Here is a 19,746-nt window from a genome sequence, read left to right as displayed (position 1 = left end):
TTTTTTTCTTTCCTCTTTTAGGTTTGTTAATAAACTTCTTTATATTCTTTCAAGTTTGGTGCCTGCTTTGCATTTCTCCTAATTCTTATCTCACAGCAGATAAACAGTAATGAGTATTTTGGACCAAACCACTACACTAGGAATATCTGAATACAGGGGAAGATGGCTATCATTTGTTTATTAGTAGGATTTTTGACACTCTCTCATATAACATTTTTATACTATGTGACTAAAACCAAAACATGTTAAATGAAACTGTTATAACTGTATGCATATATATAGCTATATGACAGAAAAATGTGCTCTAAATAATTACCAATGGCTCAGCATTAAAGTATAGCAAGATGAAACTCCACAAGATAGTAGTCTTCTTCCCATGCGACTGAAAATCACAACTAATCAAATTTGTATGATGCAATGAGAAGTATGCTCATTAAATATGCAAATGACAACAGTGTAGAGGTGACTTAAGCATGTTTGAACCATTGTTACAGTTCAAAAATATTGGAAAGCTGGAATTTAAAAACAAAATATACTAATCAATAAAGACAACTTCCTACAAAAATAAGCAAACTCTGCAAACATAAAAAGTGATTTATTATCTGTTTTGCAGAAGGCATAGAGAGGATGTCGGTGATTATGAATTACAAGTTAGGGTGAGGCAAGAATGTTGTGCTTTTAAGCAACAGACAAATATAATCTTGACATGCATAAATAAAACTATTGTTGCCAAGTTATACTCAGTAATCTTGTTTATGGTGCAGCTAGTCAAATCTCTATTACATGTTCCAGTTGGAAAAAGCCCAGAATAGATCAATGAGAAAGAGATCTACAAAATATGATCTATATGGAAAAGGGGAAGGAATAGTAGTTATCTAATCTAGACAAGACAAGGCTGAAATGTGGGATAACATAATAAGCATAGCAGAAAAGAATGAAAACAAATTGGTTTTCTTGTCCTAACTGAAGATGGGGCAAGTGAAGAACTTAAATTACAGTAAAAGAAGGGGGAAGAAAAAAGAAAGAAGAAAAAAAAAACTTTGTAGCAGTAAGGATGGTTACAGATTTTACAGATTGTTTAAGACTTTATGGAATCTCTAGCTGGAAAGGTTTTGGTCTTAAAAAATGATCAGATAAAATCAATTTAGGAATGTTTTTAAAATGTCTTGGTGGGCTTTGGAGACAAAGGGATGAATTAGATGACCTTTCTAAGGTTCTTTCAGTCCTTTGATTCTCCTTACATTGTTGTTGTGCTGCCTTTTGAACCTTAAGGTGAGTCAGGACTGGCAATTTTAGGCACTACAGTTGGTACTGCAGCTAAAAATTCTAGTGGACAAGCAGTTGATTTTTCAGCACTTGTTACACAGACACATAGGAAAATGGTACCTGTTGAACTTTAGCTGCCTTCAAGGCCATCTCTTTACATCTGCATTCCCTCATCATATCTTCCCAGAAAGAGACATGCTATGTACCATCATGATCTGTTTACTCTTTGTAATTTCCAGTTAATTTCATCAGTTGCACATCACTTGAGGTAATACTTCAGTTTGCCCTTGAAGTGTGCTCTTCTCCTCAAATGCGTGCTTTGTTCTTCAGTTTATCACACCACAGCTTCCTTAACATTCAGGTATTTTCCATTCAGCATGCATAACTGGCCCAAGCATATGAGTAACTACAAAGTTTTGCATCCTAGCAGAATAGAAAGGCATCATCTTCCTGTCAATCTTGACTCAATGTAGGAACAGCACTAGTGAGTTTTCTGCCCTGAGGAAATTCTCAACTTAAAAAAAAAGTTTAAATACCAACACTTATTCACAGAAATTAAAATTCTTTTTCTTCAAGTTGTTTGTGAATGTTCTGCATATTTAATAATGAAGTCAGTCCAGAAAAGTATAGGTTTTCTTCCTGCACAATAGAGAAGTGAAAATATAGTATGCCACAGTATAAATACAGTTATAAAGACATTTTCTCAGGAAGGTTTCTGTCCTGGGTTGCAGTGCATTCTATTACCATCCTCAGGAGCTGTTGAAATCAGGTGGGGAAGTGTTTCCTTGCCTCCTCCCCCCAGACTATCTTTCTGTTAATGGCCCATCATTGTCCTGCCCCATGACTCAGAGATAACTCCCTCCGGACTATCTTCTGTTAATGAGCCTAATCAACACTTGGCCTCATGACTCATTACCCCATTGTGAGATGCTCCACCCAGAGGGAGGAACCAAGCATCCCATCGTGGATATAATCTGGGACTCTGACCACCAGAGACGTGCTTCCCACTGGATTTCCAGAGGACAGGAGCTACACAGCCACCACTGGACCTTCTGAGGAAGACCAGACTCTTTTTCTACAGGGTCACGGCTTCAGAGGACTGCAGCCACCATTCTACCAGACTGCTACCACCACCCTGCCTAACAGGGACTCAGGTTGTACCTTGACTCTGTCAGTTTGATGGTGTTTTCTTTTAGGTTTTTTTTTCCTTTTCTTTAATTTCCCCATTAAATTGTTATTCTGACTTGGTGCCTCCCACTGGTTTGTTTTCAAAACTAGTACAGTTTCCCATTCAAATAATTGACATCAGACCTTTTTGATGTGATATAATATGATTTATCCCACTGGAGTCATATTGGTACATAAACATCTAGATTACCAGATGTATTCATTATGTTCGGGACCTACAGGGAGATACTGAAAGGAGGACAATATAGTTTTCTTATGAACCCATTCCAGAAAAGAGAGAGAAGTTCTCAGGTCTGTAATGCTAACCCTCTCTCCTGGTTATAACATACAGCACGAAAAATGCCTAAATTACTGGCAGCTGGAACAATTTATAGGAGATGTGTTACTAGAAGCACATGCTTAAAAATGGATTTTAACTTTGAGAAGCTAAAGTTGCATATCCATATTCTCTTCTCAATAGGAGAGAGACAGTTCATTATATATTTACAACTATTTCCAGTTCATCAGGTTTATTTACAGATTCTGATTCTCCTCTAGGGATTTGCACATATCTGGGGTTAAAAACTGGAGCACTTGTGATGCATGGATGACAACAGGACATCGATACTGAAGAACGGATGACTCCAGTAGCAGATATTTAAGACACTAAGGAGGGGCTTGGACAAACACTGCAAAGAGTTGCCTGCAAGAGTGTGTGAAATAAACTCGTTTCACATTCGTTCTCATACCCAGTCATTTAGCAAGGGTGCAAAATCTGGTGTAACTGCATTTTTTATAATGACAGTAGGAGGTCTACAGTATGTCATGACTAATCTTGACAATCACAGCCTACCTGCGGTTGTCATAGAAGTTAATGATGGATTGTTAGAAACCACTTCAGCCTCAGGCAAAGCCCTGGGAAGGTAACTACTAGGACAATCTCTAATAAGCTGCAAAAACCAGTTTATGGGCTATTTTGGGGATTAAATTTACTTTTTCTAAGAGAAACTTTACTAAGACATCATCCAGTTTTAAAACCAGGCTCAAGTAGTAGTCAGAGATCAGTGCATTTCCATCCATCACATAATTATCACAGATAGCTAGAACACATAGGAAACATGTTACAATTCATATTTATAGTTATTTTGAATTTCTTTAAATTTCTAGAAACAGCAGGTAACTTTGTCAGAAGATTTTAGTGAAGGTCATACACAAATACCACTTCACCTCCCTATACTATGACTTCTTACTGAAAACCAGCTCTGCACTAATGACTCTTAACATCATTAACTTTTACTGGAGACAATAACTCTGCCTCTAATAATGAAACAGAGGTTAACCAACAGTGAATGTGCAAAAAGCCAGTGTTTCTCAGAGCTGCCAGCACTGGGCTGCTATGTAGGTTCACCTTCTTACTTTGAAAACCGGCTCAGCACTATGATGTTATTTGGTTGCAGCTCTCTCCTGTAGTTTTTCATGTCCAACCAATTCTATAACTGAACTGGCAGAATATGTACCCTTAAGGAAAAAGGCCGGAAAACTATTAGCAAATCAAGGAACTAATCAGTGGAACTCCAGGAGCAGCTTGGAGATACTCATGTGCTATTGGCTAATGAGGAAGGATGCCTTGCTTCTGATAATGAATAGAAGAAAAATAGAAAACAAAAAGCCTAGAAAAAGAGGACTCCCCATGGCCTGTGATTGGTTTGGAGTTTTTTTGGGGTTGGTTTTGTTTTTATTGGAAGACTCTTATTGCTCTTATAAAAGCCTAAGTGCAGCTTAATCCTGACATGAAAGCACTTTGAAGGATCCAAGTTTATCTGGCATCAAACCAGCTTTACATATAGTGTGCAAGTCAGGTCCTCTTTTCTGCATGGAAGCAGGAAGAATATCTCAGTAGATACATCACTGAACTGCCATTCTGCAGATCTGGGCTAATTTCAAAGTTCAGTCACAGTTGCTGGGTATGGAACAAGAAAGAACCATTCCAGCTGAAAGCTCAATCTAATCACTGTTCATAAAAACCTCTAGTGTAAACTGAAGTGCAGTTAGTAACTGTTTAGTGAGCCGGTAAAAAAATAATCTAATCTTGCAAGAAAGTACTTTTGAAGCGCTCAAAAGCAGTGCACCATAATTTACCTTCAATTCTTTGTGCTATTGCATTACTGGACAAATATTCTAAGAAATCAAGAGAGTTATTCTGGACTCATGTTGATAGAACCAAAAGAAGACTTTAATTCTTTATTAACATTCTGTTCAAATATTAATAGGTTTAATCTTATTAAATCAAGATTATCCATATTTTTGAAGACCAAGAAACATATAAAAAATGAATTAATCCAAAAGTTCATAACTGAGCTAAAAATTCAAGAAGTCCTAGTTGCATACTCCACAACAATGGAAAGAATAATTTCTTTCTCTTTATTTCTCTATTTGCTTATATGTTTCCTCTTTATTCATGTTCCATACTAACTCTACACTGTCATGAACTTCAAAGCTGAGTGGAAAAAAACAGGAACAAATCTGAATGAGTTGTCTTTGACATTCTCTTTGTGATTGGAATATCTGTCAAAGGCAAATAAAAGGGGGCAAAAAAGCACAGGTCCTTCTTTTTTTCAAAAGATATCATCAAAGAATAATTTAAGCTGAAAAAGACCAGTAAGATTGGCTACAACTGTAAACCTAACACTTCCAGGTCCACCATTAAACCATGTCCTTAAGTGACACATCTACATGCTTTTTATTATAATTTACAGAAAGACTTAGTGAGTCAGATCTGCATTTGGCTGGGAGATTACCATAAGCAACAGATTTTGCCATGAGCATCACTATGCACTTAATGAAAGTACTAATTAAAGTAGTAAAAATATCTTTGAGGAGTACCAACACAGTAAAACAGAATTAGGAAATGACCAGCACAAGATTTCCATCATCGCCCCTGCATTGCATACTTTGAGCTTTCAAGGCATCTCCAGTTACAACACTGAAGCCTAACAATGAAAAATGTACTATTAAAAGATTAATCCATTTGCTATCACACATGCCTTTTATCCAGTAATCAGGTCAGGTGTTGGAACAGGCTGCCCAGGAACATAGTGGAGTCACCATCCCTGGAAGAGTTTGATAAACTACTCAATGTAGTAGCACTTAGTGCTGTGTTTAGGTTGACGTGGTGGTGGTTGGTCAAAAGTTGGACTCAATAGTCTTGGAGGTCTTTTCCAACCTTAATAATTATATGACTGTAGCAAGATACTGCTGCCCTGGTAGAGAATCTGCTACACCACATGGATGCCCGTGTACCAAGACCTGGGCCATTGAAGAACATTAGATTAACCAACAGGTAGATTAGGCTGCTAAAATTGAAGAGGCTCAGATGTATCACAAATGTGAATTATTTCTAACTCAGTGGGCCCATGACACCTTGGGCCGTAAAGGAAGGGATGTTACACACAGATGGGCTCATCACAGAGGGGTGGAACTTATCCATGGACCCTCTCACAAAGGTTATCCATGGATGTGAAACATGAGCTGCAATGAAGCAGGACAAGCTTGTGTGGAGGATGGTGTCTGTGGTAAAACCTGGGAGGGCCTGGCAGATTGGCCATAACACACTCCTAAAACCCACCAGGGCCAGGGCCATGTGCTTGCAGTGATGGAAGCAGCCACTGGATGGCCAGATAGAGATCCTGTGTCCCATGCCACTGCCCAGAACACTATCCTGGGCCTTGAAAAGCAAGGCTTATGGTGACATGATACCCCAGAAAAAAAAGTGAGACTCATTTCTGAAACAACTTCATAGACACCAAGCCTAAAGAACGTGGCATGGAGTAGGTGTGTCACACACACCAGCCTCAAAGAAAATCTAATTATATGATGGATTGCTAAAGACAACACTGAAAGCAATTGGTGGAGGGACCTTTAAACCTTGGGAACCGCATTTAACAAAAGCCATTTGATTAGTCAACACTACAGGAGCTGCCAATCTGGTTGACACTGCCCAATCAAAACTTTTATATGCTGCAGGAGTGGATGAAGTTACTGTAGTGCACATAAAAATATGCTGGGTTATTCCTGCCTCAGGCAAAGGCTGCCTATCCATGGGGTTGCTTTTTCTCAAGGACCTTGGTGCTCTAGGTAGGTAATGTGGGAGGATGAGAGTCTGAAGTGTGCCTCAAGGGGATTTGATTTTGGGTGAAAATAACCAATAAATTAAATTATATTAACTCCTATATAATGTTATATGTTATCACTTTCATGGCAGCTAGTTGCCCGTCACCACACTGGGCACCTCATGGTACCTGCCCCAGCCACTCCAGCCTTGAGGATCTGAACCCAATTCCTCTTCAATCACCACATTAATGAAGAATGAACTTTAATGAAACCAGACAAGCACAACAGTGGTAGAATCAGAACTGGCTTCAGCATGCAGTAACCCAGCACTACACACCACCATTCCTGCCCTGAGACATTTCTGACACACAGAGCATGAAGTCGTGAACTAAATGAACTCAATGGAGTTTTGTAAGGATAGTCCATAAACTAAGGGAATGATACCTGTGTGTATATGAATTGAAGGACAGAAAAGGTACTGGAAAGCGTGGAACCTGGCATGACACAAGGGTATGGAATAAGAGGTGGATACTGTTGTGGTTTTGTGTATAATAGAGTTGACTTTCTTCTTAGTAGCTGATACAGGGCTGTGTTTTGGACTTAGGATGAGAATAATGTTGATAAGACATTGATGGTTTAGCTGTTGCTGAGCAGTGCTTTACCTTAAGTCAAGGATTTTTCAGTTTCCCATACTCTGCCAGAGAGCAGGTACAAAGAAGCTTGGAGGAAGCATGGCCAGGACAGCTGACCTGTGCTAGCCAAAGGGATATTCCATAGCATAAAATGTCTGTTCATTATAAAAACTGGGGGGCATTGGCTAGGAAGTGCCAGTCTCTGCTGTGGTACAGGCTGGGCATCCATCAGCAGGTAGTAAGCAATTGTAATGTGCATCACCTTTTCTTGGATTTTCATCATCTCTCTCCCTCTCCTTTTCATTAAAATTATTATTATATTTTACCTTTTTTCCCCCTCAATTACTGAACTATTGTTATCTCAATCCGCAGGTTTTACGTTTTTCTGATTCTGTTCCACATCCCAAGGAAGGGTGGAGAGTGGTGTGGGGAGCAAGCAAGCACCTGCGTGGTACTGAGCTGCCAGCTGAGGCTAAACCACAATGGTAAGATAAAGCGTGCATTTTTGTGTCTGACCTATTTTGAACCCATATAGGGAACACAAGAGAAATAAAAAGCTATAGTACAGGATCTTGCTGTAAAGCTATTTCTTCCTTAGCAGTTCTGTTCTTCAGCATTCTCTCTCCCTTGCAATTCCCCATGGTTTAATCCTTTTTTTATTTCCTTCCTTTTCCAAAAATACCCTCCCATGTAACCAACAGTTGCCAAAGGCCAATTGTGCTGAAAATAGAGGCTATTACTCTCAGAGGAAAAAGCAAAAGGAGTTGTTTTATCTAACACTGCTAAATTAGCCACGTTTTTCTAAACTGTTTGACAGATTTCATTCTCAGTACATGACACTGAACTTCAATCACTAAGTCTCCAATAGGGTAAAAATAGCAGTCAAAGTAAGTTCAGGCCCCTTGGGGTCATCTGTTGTTCATGTTATGGAGGAGTCTAGATGAATTTAGTGGAACGAAACAAATAAGGTTCCAAGGAATTTACCCCACAATCAGGGTAAAACTGGAGAGGAATAACTTTTAATTGGAGAACTAGAAAACTTTTTGGTGGCATTTTAAAACTGCTTTAGCATTTTACAAGATTCGACATTACATTTTATGATGCTTTTCCGTAACAATCTAATCACAATAGCAAAAAAACCATATTTTTTTTTACATAACAAATGAGGCTTCTCTGCCCTTCAGAGCTTGCTCACTGAAGACTGAGACTGCTGCAGTTTACTTTTCAAATTCAGAAATGAATCTCGAAACATCTCGTTATGTCCACCACTTGCAATCTTGAGAAGAAACATTTTGACCAACCAAACACTGAGTACAGTGTTAACATTTGCTAGCTAAGTCCACAAGAAAGCCAAGGTATGATAAAATTAAAACCTCACTGAAGTATGTCTGTCAGAGGAAGAGATTAATCTCCTATTGCCAAATTGTATATGCCCCTAATACTCAGTTCCATTTCCATATCTGAAAATCTCTCTTCTAAAAGCTCTGATAACTACTTTGTAAAAGGCAGACAGGTACAAGCTTGCTAACTCCTTGTTATAGTATGGTTTTCTCTCAGAGCCTTACCTATCGTGCACATCAACCTTTTCTTTCAAATACCATCTTGTATACAGTGACAGACTTCAGGGTGGATACACTGAAATAATAGTAATCTTCACTCATAACCACATCTGCCACTTTCAAAAAAAACCCAATAAGAAGCACACTCCTTGCCCTAGAACTCCTGCAGTTCCAAATCCTTCATTCCTTAGCACCACAGCATCCACTCATTTCACAGCTGTCAGAATGCTTACACCTGACAATCAATACGACTTCATAGATCGAACATATGATGAAGCTACTGGGAAGTTTTTCTTACTTCAATGCTGGAACAACAACCACAAAGCAAAACCAAAACAAACCTCTGTTATTTAAACCAACAAATATAACTATAGTGCTGCTGTTATCTCCTGTAGCCATTACAGAAGAGAGTGGCTTACAGAAATAACATACAGTCCCATTGGTACCAATCCTATGTTTAGTGTGAATCCAAAAGTCTCATGCAAGTCAGTAGCACAGCTATGGAAAACCAGCAGAACTGGTTCCAGAAAGCTTACTCTGAGGGTAGGATTCAGGGTGACGTAAATTAATATATAACCTAATATATCATAAAATCATCTGCAAAAGAAGCACCAGAGCCATTGGTGGCAACAGCAGCTTTTATCAAGAGGGCCTTCACTGAATCAAAAGTTAATGGGTTTCAACAGAATAATTTCCTTATGGGGTTCTTAAATACTGCAGTGATCCAGCACAAAAAGTAAATATCCATCAATACATTTCCTCAACTGATATGTCTGGATTGGATAGCTTTAAGTGCTACCCTTTAGCTCTTAAGGAGCTTTTCTAACTCTGAACAAAAGTAATTTTATATACACATATGAAACCCACCTCTTGTTTTTTTCCTGAAGACTTTTGTACAGGCTTCAGCAAATTTTTCATTAGGTTGATTAGTAGTAACAGCTCAGAGTTCATACAATGGTGTTGCTGAAATATGACTCAAGGTGGTTAAAGGAAATTCAGTCCAGGAAAAATTAAATTCTATTCACAATTTTCATGCAGAGGAAAGCTGTTGAACATTCCCTGCTACTTGATTATACATTACTTCAATGATCCCATTGATTAGGTGACTTTTTCAATCAAGTAAGGATGTCCATTTTCAACTGTAATTTTCTGCACTTGATGATTCTCTGTGCTCTGATGTATTTATTTTATTTTAATTGAAGAGGCAGGTTGTTAAAATTCTGGGAAAGAATTTAGACTATATGAATCTTTAACAATGGTCAGTGATTAGCAAGGCCTTTTACATATTTAATGATGCAGTTTCTGGTAATGATACGCTGTTCACCATGCACATTGAATGTTGAAGTGATTACCTGCATCTAATATTGTTTTCCGATCACAGCAATCTGTGCAGTGAGTGGGCATGACAAAACTCAACAATCAGGCTTGGTTTGGCTGACTATTGAAACTACTGAGACAATTCAGAATCACAGAACAATTTTAGGTCGAAAGGGACATCTGGGAGACATTCAGCTCAACCTTCAGCTCAAAGCAAGGCCAGCTTCAATATTAGATTCAGTTGCCCAGGACATCGTCTAGTCAAGTTCTGTCAAAACTCCAGTATGACGATTTCACAATCACTCTGGGCCCTGCTCCGGTACTTAACCGGATTGATGGAGAATTATTTTCTTTTTAATCCAGGTGACAACCAGCTAGGCTGTGAAATACTACCACTCCACTGAGGCTGGTGAGCCAGGCAGTTTCTCAGCCACCACGTAGTCCACACTTACAACCCGTGTCTCCTTGGTCTGACTAAAAGAATACTGTGAGAAACCACGACAAGAGTCTTGCTAAAGCTACGGTATCCAACTTGTATTGCTCTTGCCTTGTTTGCAAGAGAGAAGGTCTAATCCCAGCACAGACAGCAGCCGTGTCAGTCAGGCATAATCTACCCTTGTTACATGGATAACAGCTGTCCCCAGTCAGTCCATCATGTACCCAGAGGTGGCTTCTCTAAGTACATAACATTTCATGGCATAAAGGCGAGGCTATTTGGGCTGTTGTCATTGTTGCCTTTGCTGAAGCTGGGAGGAACATTCACCTTTTTCCAGACATAATGCCCACTTTTTTGATTTGGAATGCTTTTTTATCTCCCAGCTCTGAAGAATTCTGATGCGTTCTTTCCTCCATACTGCACTCTGCCTCCATTTGTGAATTGCTGTTGTAAGAAAAGCAGTGTCTTTTTTCCACCCCACCCTCATATTTTGTTTTGCTTCTTCATAGACCTATTGTATTTCACCTATTTATTTCTTTACAACTGCAAAGATGATCTTGCCTTGCCACTAGCTAATTTCCTTCTTCAGTCCGTATTTATCAGGAACAAAACTGCAGTGTTTTCTGTGTGGTATAAGACCAAATTCAGCAAATATGTGGGATCTTGGGACAGAACAGCCTCTCACTGCACTGGATATCTCAGAATCACAGTAATCTAGCTGAACTGTTTGCTCACTGTTAAGCCTGATGAAAACCTAAGAGACACACAAAATATCACCCATGCCCTAAAATAAAAATAGTGATACAAAGCAGCACAATGTCCATCAATGCTATTTCTGTGCTCAACTTATACAGGGAAATAAAAGAAAATCAAAATGATCAACAGATAGTTTTGTAACAATGAACTAGTGAAACACTTGGCATATTATGTATTTAAATCTAGTGCAAAAGGATAGCACTCTGCTGATTTTTTTCTGTGGCTGCCCCTAGAAAAGAATGAAACATGATCATTTTCACCAGCAAGTCGGTACTTTGGGGAAAGCAGAATTACAAGTGTAATGCCCTGATAAATGACTTCTCTCCAGATGAATACTATCCTTTCATGTTACAAGACTTGTATAGAAGCCCCCCTCACTTATAATAAGACCTTGGAAGAAAGCTCTCTGTTTTCACAACCAGCTTTCATACATGAATCACATCTGCCTTCCTTGCTATAAGTGCTGTCACCTACTCAAGGATTCCCACTTTTTAAGTCTTAAAAAGCGTTATGCTTTTATAAAGACTAGATTTTTATTTTAATAAAAAAGATTCATGCCGCAATAATGTCATATTTGAAAATGTAACATTTGAAATGCATAATTCAAGTATATTGAAGGTTGTCTCCTGCGGCTTATACTAAAGTATCTGACTGATATTCTGTCCCTGATATCCAATAATCCTTTCAACGGTCAGCAGCTAAACATATTTATTATGTGCCATAGAAATAAAGTCTGTAATTAGAACTGAATTTTTTCTATGGGTTTCAAATTAAGCAAACAAGAAAAGTTTTTTACTGAGTGCATCATTCTTACGGAAAGAAAAATTCAAATAAACCTCTCACTATGTATCTTAAATTATACTAATTAGACACTTACCTAGAATAACCTATAAAAATATAATTCAGGAAAGGTTACAAGTCTATTGCCAAAACTGTTATGAGGAAAAACTCTTGAAGGAATAACTTGACACACAGGGAAATGATAAGGTTCATTAATTGAGAGAGAGGATTAGGCTGTCTTGGACGGTGCAGATGTAGAGGGGACTTAATTATTTAAAAGGTTATAAAAAGAGCTCAATCTCTATTATATCCAATCTGCCCCTCTTTAAATTTGCCAGAAGGTATGACAAAGAAAAGATATTGAAACTTATAGAAGGAAAGGTTCTAATCCATGAGGAGAATATTCTTCACATTCATAAGAGAAAGAGTAACAGTGAAATCATGTATGTACATCTAGGGAAATGTTTTCTCCCAGAATCTTTCAAAACATGGAAAGCTCATCATTGTATTATCAATAGACAGTATAAACAATATGAGGCACAAAGTAAAATTAAAATTTATAACACTCATAAACACCAAAATATTACATATGCATATATCACAAACACCTCTTTATTTTTAGTAACCATGATCTGTAGTAAGTGTGAACACAGCACCCTATCCTTGGATAACTTCTCTGAATTTGTTACATGAAATCTGGTCAAGAATTTTATAAACCTGTTCTTTATTCCTATTTCTGATATCAACGCAACCCCATTTCCTTAAAGCATCATGTGAAGCAGAATTTACTGTGCTGCCTTTAAGATCTTCTAATTATTTAATTTTTTACTTCACTTTTTCCTGATCTCAGATTTAATTGTATACTTTGCTGTATTTGTCTTCAGTGCAACAGTTCCATCTGTCTCTACATCACAACTTACACAGCATATTCTACAATGTCCTGTCACACCTTGTGCAGTCATGAGTGCAGGTACCACGTGGAGTGTCTGACACTTTCCAATTCCATTCCCAAATTCATTGCTCCTCTCCACATCAGGATTCCCAGCTCTCTCTTCACGCAATCCCTCATACCCTGAGATAAACACTTCTCTTCATGTTTTGCTCTATCACTGATTTAAGATCCAATCTCAAAAGAAACAATGAGATTAAGCATCCAATGCATCTAATTAAAGTCAATTTGGAAAACAATATTTGAGCTCTCTGAAAATATTTTAAGCATGCATGTTAAATCACCCTACTGCAAGCAGTGTAACATTTTATAACTAGTAAGAGCTATGGAGCGTGGTACTGAATAACACAGACTTCCTGAACATCTTCTGTATCTGTAAAGAGAAAGAACATCTGATTGCTTTTCTAACTAATTTATAGTCCTTTCTTCAATCACCTTTTGTTAAAAAAAATTAAATTATTGAATCTTTTTTAGTTCAGTGTGGTTGCACACAAAAGGATAACATCACAGACACCTAAATGTAGCACTGAAAAGCTAGTATTTCTAATACTCATACAGAGGCAGAAAACCAAATCTAAACTCCCAGGAGCTTCTGTCAACTAATACTGCAAGTGTATTTTCAGCAAGTCCTTGTGTATGTGCTCATACATGACTGTGTGCCAATATGCACTTACATAAATCCTTCCTTAGTGAAGAGAGAGAGTGTCTAAAAATTTTCCTTCAGTTTTTCTCTGCCAGCTGGCTGGGTGAGCTGAGGACAGCAGGGAACATGCAAGAGTTTTAATATTTTAGAGACCTGTCATTTCAAGGATAAACTTTGCACTGCAGTATTCCGAGAGCCAAAAATGAGATTGGCCCTCATGCACCCAGCAGTCAGAGCAACAGTACCTCAGCAGAACAGCCTGATCCCTGGCCCGTCCCATAGTTCTGCAGCCACAGTGTTGTCCCAGAGTTCCGCATTCTTAGAAGGGACTTGAAAAATTTTCCCCATGTATTAGTTTGCATGCACAGTCATGGGTAGTTCTAGATTCAAGTGTGGAAGTTTATGAAAAATCATGGCTAAAGTTTATCACTATTCCTTTTAAAGTATAATTAAGAGGACTAACCCATAGGTCTGACATTAAAAGAAGGTTTTATCCCGATTACAGAGCACAGTTAAACTGCAAATCGTGATCATAGCATGGAGAGTGGAGCTAGTTCAGACCTCTCTAGTTCCTAAAACAATGCAATTGTACCCTTGTGGTGCAATGTCCAAGGAAAGATGAACTGCTAAAAGGTAACAACATGGAAAGGAAGATATACCGCTCTCAGGATCATTTTGGAATCTGGCAGATCACTGCATGGATGCAAAAGGATTTTGTTGCTTTGACTCTATCCACCTCAAGTACTTTTGCATGATCCTCACTTGCACAGTGCAGGCATTCTGAAAAAAAACCTGATGTGTAGGACATTGAAAGAATTAAAGCTCAGAGAACTGAGCTGACTGCTAGGTGCAGATTTCAAGCCTAAACAGCATCCTAACTGGCTAGTTTGAGACCACTTCTTAGAAAGGCATCCACTTTTTGGAAGGGAGTTGATGGCACCAGAAAAAGACAGACTGACTGGAAGTCAGAAGGTCAGTAGTTTGGACGAGACTGGCTGTCAAGTGAGGTCAAGCTCTAGGCTGTTTGTTAAATTAATTTTAAATTGTTCTAAAGGTCTTTCTCATTTAATCAGATGGTTTTCAAATAGCTTTCAGTGAATTCTTCAGTGACAAAATTCATATCCACTGGTAAAGCAAACCAGTTGCAATTTTCATTAAAGATTTACTTATGTTCCCTTGCGCTGAGCAGCTACCAATTCTGATTAAAAAATTTTTTATTTTTAGTGACATGATGAAATGGAGTCTCAACAGACCATCTGCACAAAAGGACAGCATTACAGTTTCTAACCTTCCAGCAGAAACTTAAGGGAAAGCTCTAACCACAGATTATGCAACATATGAGACAGCAGCCTGTCTCAAAAAGATTGCCACGCTGGAACATTTGAAACAGCTTTAGGTCAATGCAGGAAACAGCAGAGTTACAGCCATGGAGCACTCTTGCTTAGTGAAAGTCTGATTTTATTATTTGAGATTGTTTTGAAGCAGCTCAGTATCCTTAGATGAAAACTGAATTTTGTTTTGAAGGGTCTGGATTCAGAACTTGCTCCTGCAAATCCATTTAAATCAGTTACTATGACATGCTGTCTGACATGCCGTCAAGAAGGGGGCATCTTAGAAGTCGGCCTTTTCCAGAACCTAAGTGTAGGCTATCCGGAACCTGCTGGGGGCACCTCGAAGCCAGCAGACATCTACAAACCAGGCGTCCCACGTTTGGACATATACTGTAACCACCACATTATGGTATAGTAAAGTACAAACCTTCCTTCAGGAATGTTTTAAACAAATGGCTCAATCCTATCAGTATGTTTTGAATCCTACACCTTTTCTATGAGAGATATACTTTATGGATCTAGCTTTACTGTGTTGTACATAGAGACTCAGAAAGTTCAAAACACTCATTCCTTGTTCTGTAGAGCATAGACAAACAGGTTCACCTGTTTGGTACCACCACCCTAGTGCTTGAAAAAACTTCAGATTATATTATTTCCAGAGTACGTGGTCTCAGTGAATACGGTCAATGGTCAAAATGAATGTACTATTCTGTTAAGTTACCTCAGCTGTGTTAGACAAACATAGTTGAAAATTTCCATGAAAAGACAGCCAGAAAGATGTTGTTACCTTCCTGCTAGTCCACCCCAAGAAAAATAGGCCTGCATAAGTTTGGTGTCAGAAAGCTACAGTGGGATGACAATACCTGTTTTATTACTATAAAAATTTCTATCAGGTTTGGGGTTTGTTTGTTTGTTTTGCAGAAAACACAATCACTTAATGATAAAAACAATCAGGGTTTTGCTCCAAGGAAGACAAAACCTAAGTACAGTGAATGAGGACAATGCAGGTCAGGCCCATAATCTCCGTCACTCCACCTACACTGTAAACTATTTACATATTTATTACCTATTTTATTGTTTTCCCAGGGATTTATTCCTGCAGCCAAAGCTTCCCAGGTAGTTGTGAAAGTCATGGGATCAATACTGTCACACATCAAAAAATCCACATTAAATTTCTGCGTCTCTGCATATATGACCATGTACACACAGATGCACAAACTCCTCTCAACTGTATATCAAGTGTTTATTTTTGAAAACCCTGGTTATAAATTAAAAGACCACAATTCAGCAAATTAGTAAAAGGCATGAGGGGGTTGTTGGAGAGAGGGAATCTTTGCTACTTCTGGGCAACTGCTAATAAAACAAAGGATTAGGAACAAAGCCAGGCATTTCATTGCTTATTCCCTCTACACAGGCACTTGTTACTTAGGAGAAATTAAAAGAAAATCTTACATTCTGCAGAATTTGTTCAATATAGCTGCGAACATCTAACATCAGACCCACTGCTCCTATCCATGGTGGTAAAATAAATCTCTTCCAAAAGTCAGGAGCAGACTGGTGACAGAGAGCTGCTGTTTCCTGGTTCTGTGAAAGAATTTTGAGAGGCTAAATATATTTGTAGGTTTTGAAATGGGGTGGGATCTACAGATGGGAGCTTTCACGTGACAGTGTATCTAGGCAGAGATAAGACTGACACCCATTGTTCAGGAAACAGAGGAGAGCTGAGATAAATAAAATTCCTTAAAATATACTTCTAATTTTTTTTCCAAAAGCACATCATTCCTGTAAGGACTCTATTGCTTTGTTCCTTTTTGTCTGCTTTCTGCTTGTTACATTAATTCACAGTGTCTAGCCTTTGCTGCCTTCTCTCAGTCCATGGTACCGAGGATTACCTGGCTTCTGTTTTTATCTTCTGTCGTTTTGAAATATAATCAAAGCAGAGCCATTTTGTTTCAATAGCATCAACATGATTTATGCTGCAGTATGTGTCCCTCAGGATAGGTATTCAGGAGGTATTCCAAACCTCCTGAAGCTGGGAAGATCAAAAAAGGGAATGTGAAGAGGGGGGAAGGTATGGGAAAAGTAAGTAATTTGCCTCAAGATTTGGTAAAAAGAAGCAAAAACTGTATCAAAAAATGTGTCAGATTTGATATATCTTTTACTTTGCAACTGCAACATTAACTGGCAGAGTTATTTTCTAAGCAAGACTGTTCCAAGATTTCAGCAGTGTTTTACAATGGATAATGGAAATGACAATTAAAAAAACCTATTCTAGTTTGCATACAGGAAATACAATTAGTATATCGTAACTTGAAAAGAAAGTGGGAGGGTTTTTTTTTTTTTATAAAAAGGCAATAACATATCCTCCCCATTAAATAGGAAATAAAGTTTAATTCTTTTCAATCATTATAAACACAGAAACACTAAAGTAAAATTCCAGCCCAGAAAAATAAAATCCTGTAGAGAATTTACCTTCCTAGAGAAAAGATTTTCATTTAGTACATTTCAACTTGTTTCCTTTTCCTTGTACTCTGTACTGTCACCTTCATTCTCAGTAGATAGTTAAATCTCATGCCCATCAATGGTACAGGGAATCAGCTAGAATAATTTGAGGACAAAAATGTCAATGTACTATGCTTTGATTTCTCCCCAGGGCAGCTAAACATTCACAGATTTCTTCAGCAAGTGTCTCAGCCCCATAGTAACAAAATTAAAAACTGTCTTCAAAGTTCCAAAGTCTAGTTTCTTTTTTTGTTTGTTTTTGGTTTTTTTTTGTTTTGAAGCAGCAGGCTAGTCTTTGCTGCATGATTAATAAAAAAGGTTTTTTGGGGTATTTTGTGATTCTTCTTTGTGGTGCTGATGGTTGGTTGGTTGGTTGATTTGGGGGAGGGATGCTTGCTTTTTGCAAAAACTGTTAACAATTCCTACACACCAAGTTTCTAATCAGTCAGCCTGAGGTTTCCTCTAAGGTGGGGGGTTTGTTTTTTGGTTAAGTTCTAATGCCAAAGACTTGAAAGTGTGGAAGACGTTAGCCAGACACACCCTTTCCTGATTTTCAGTTTGGCAAGTGAGGCATTCCTTCATTTTCATTTGAGTGGTCCTCTTCCTGGTAGCAACTTAAAGAAGAACAAAGGTACAGAAATCTGCTAAGCCAAGGTCTGTAGTGGCAGATGTGGAGGAGAACTATACTTAAAATGTGTGCAACATATGGAAGAATACAACCAGACATCTCAGATGCTCCTTCTTGATCAAACATAGCCAACAGCCCCCATCTGACCTGCACACCTGCTTACCCCCCCAGAGTTAGAGCAGTTACTTCTGTAGCTCAACCTGTGGAGATCCATGCTGCAATATAAAAATTCAGAGCTCAAGCTCATCTTCTGAAGGAAGATTTCAAGGAAAGGGCACTGATTACGCAGTGAAAAAGGTAAAAACAAGTGTATGATGTTCTAACTCCCATAGGCATAAGTTATATCTGAAAGCTAAATTAAAGTAATATTGCAGCTGTAAAATCAGGAGTAAAAAACTGGGAATTGTCCATACTGAACCTTTGCCCCCTTATGATCCATTCTGTAGTTCCATGACGTGTCATTTTCCTGTCATAGTAATGGATTCATACAAAGCCCCTGTTCAGCCCCCAAGCATGAATCTGCTATTTTGTAATTTTGGGGTACTTAGTCTCATAACGCAGATAACGCTTCTTTATTACACTGCTTGCTCACAATCACATTTATATTGCTAGGCTGGAGGTGCATTAGGGATAGCAGTTCAGCACACCTGCATAAAGAAAGCACGCTTACATATAGTGCTACTTGGAGCAGCCATATGTGAGTCAATGCGTTTGATTTTAAATGCATGAAATATTGACATGCTTTGCTCCTCCAGCACCTGCTGCTGACTGAGCTATGTACAAGCAGGGCCACAGGAGTTACCCTCTCAACAGTAAGTAATGCATGATGACAACTCAGCAGTCGCCAGCCAAGGAAGGGAGTGAGATGAGCAAGGGGACTAAGAAGGACAATTACTTCAGCCAGAAAAATAAGAAGAGCAAGAAAAAAAAGACATTCAGAACTCCTTTTTCATGCCCCAGAAAAGCTCTGTGTATGCTGCAATTGCCTTTTTGTGAGCTCTGAGAGTTAAACTTGCAAAATTCCTTAATTTCTGGATGAAACCAGGGATGTTGGCGGGGAGGGAGGGTGTAGGGGAAGGACAATAGGAGAGGGACAACTCTGTGCTCACCCATTCCCAGTAGCACAAACCACAGAACTTGCCTGAATAAACATTCCTATCTGAATTCCTTGTAGTATATTTCTTGTTTAGGTGTTTAGGAACCTATGCCATTCCTATTTTTTCTACCTAACATTGCTTCTACTCATGTAATTTATAGTGCAATTGTTGATGCATTAAGCAAAGAGCCAATTAAAAATTGAAAAAATACAAAGTTTGAGTTTTGAAAAGACACAAATAAACAAAATAGTTCATACAGATACTCCTTCAATTCTCAGATATTCTTCCCCCTTTCAGGGTAGGGTTCATGCCCTATCTCAATTCCTGGTCTACCAACAAAGACATTTATTCTTTTTAAAATTATATATATTTACTGTGACTTAGAAGTAATATATTCTTCACAAGGTTTTGAAAGCAACATTTGCTTCTCATTCCCATGGCTCACACTTGATTGTGCTGGCAGGAAGTCAAGACTCACAAAGCAGCCTCCTGTCTGATCAAAATTAATATACAGTAATAATTGGAAGGGCACTGGAACAAAACACTAAATAGTGCCATTAAGAAGCAAATATC

The 19,746-nt window shown here is 38.4% G+C and overlaps 1 long non-coding RNA gene across 1 annotated transcript in view; it reads right to left on the bottom strand.

The window, feature by feature from the left end:
- Nucleotides 1–17,658, bottom strand: part of LOC108446836 — a 53,419-nt gene extending 35,761 nt beyond the window's left edge. Inside the window, exon 1 of the long non-coding RNA XR_001862151.1 lies at nucleotides 16,399–17,658. This is a non-coding gene — a long non-coding RNA (uncharacterized LOC108446836). The remainder of the gene's footprint in view (nucleotides 1–16,398) is intronic.
- Between the last annotated feature and the right edge of the window lie 2,088 nt (nucleotides 17,659–19,746).

Source organism: Corvus brachyrhynchos, unplaced genomic scaffold (genome assembly GCF_000691975.1).
Source record: "Corvus brachyrhynchos isolate BGI_N302 unplaced genomic scaffold, ASM69197v1 scaffold94, whole genome shotgun sequence".
Lineage (NCBI taxonomy): Eukaryota > Metazoa > Chordata > Aves > Passeriformes > Corvidae > Corvus > Corvus brachyrhynchos.
This window is presented reverse-complemented; position numbering and strand designations above follow the sequence as displayed.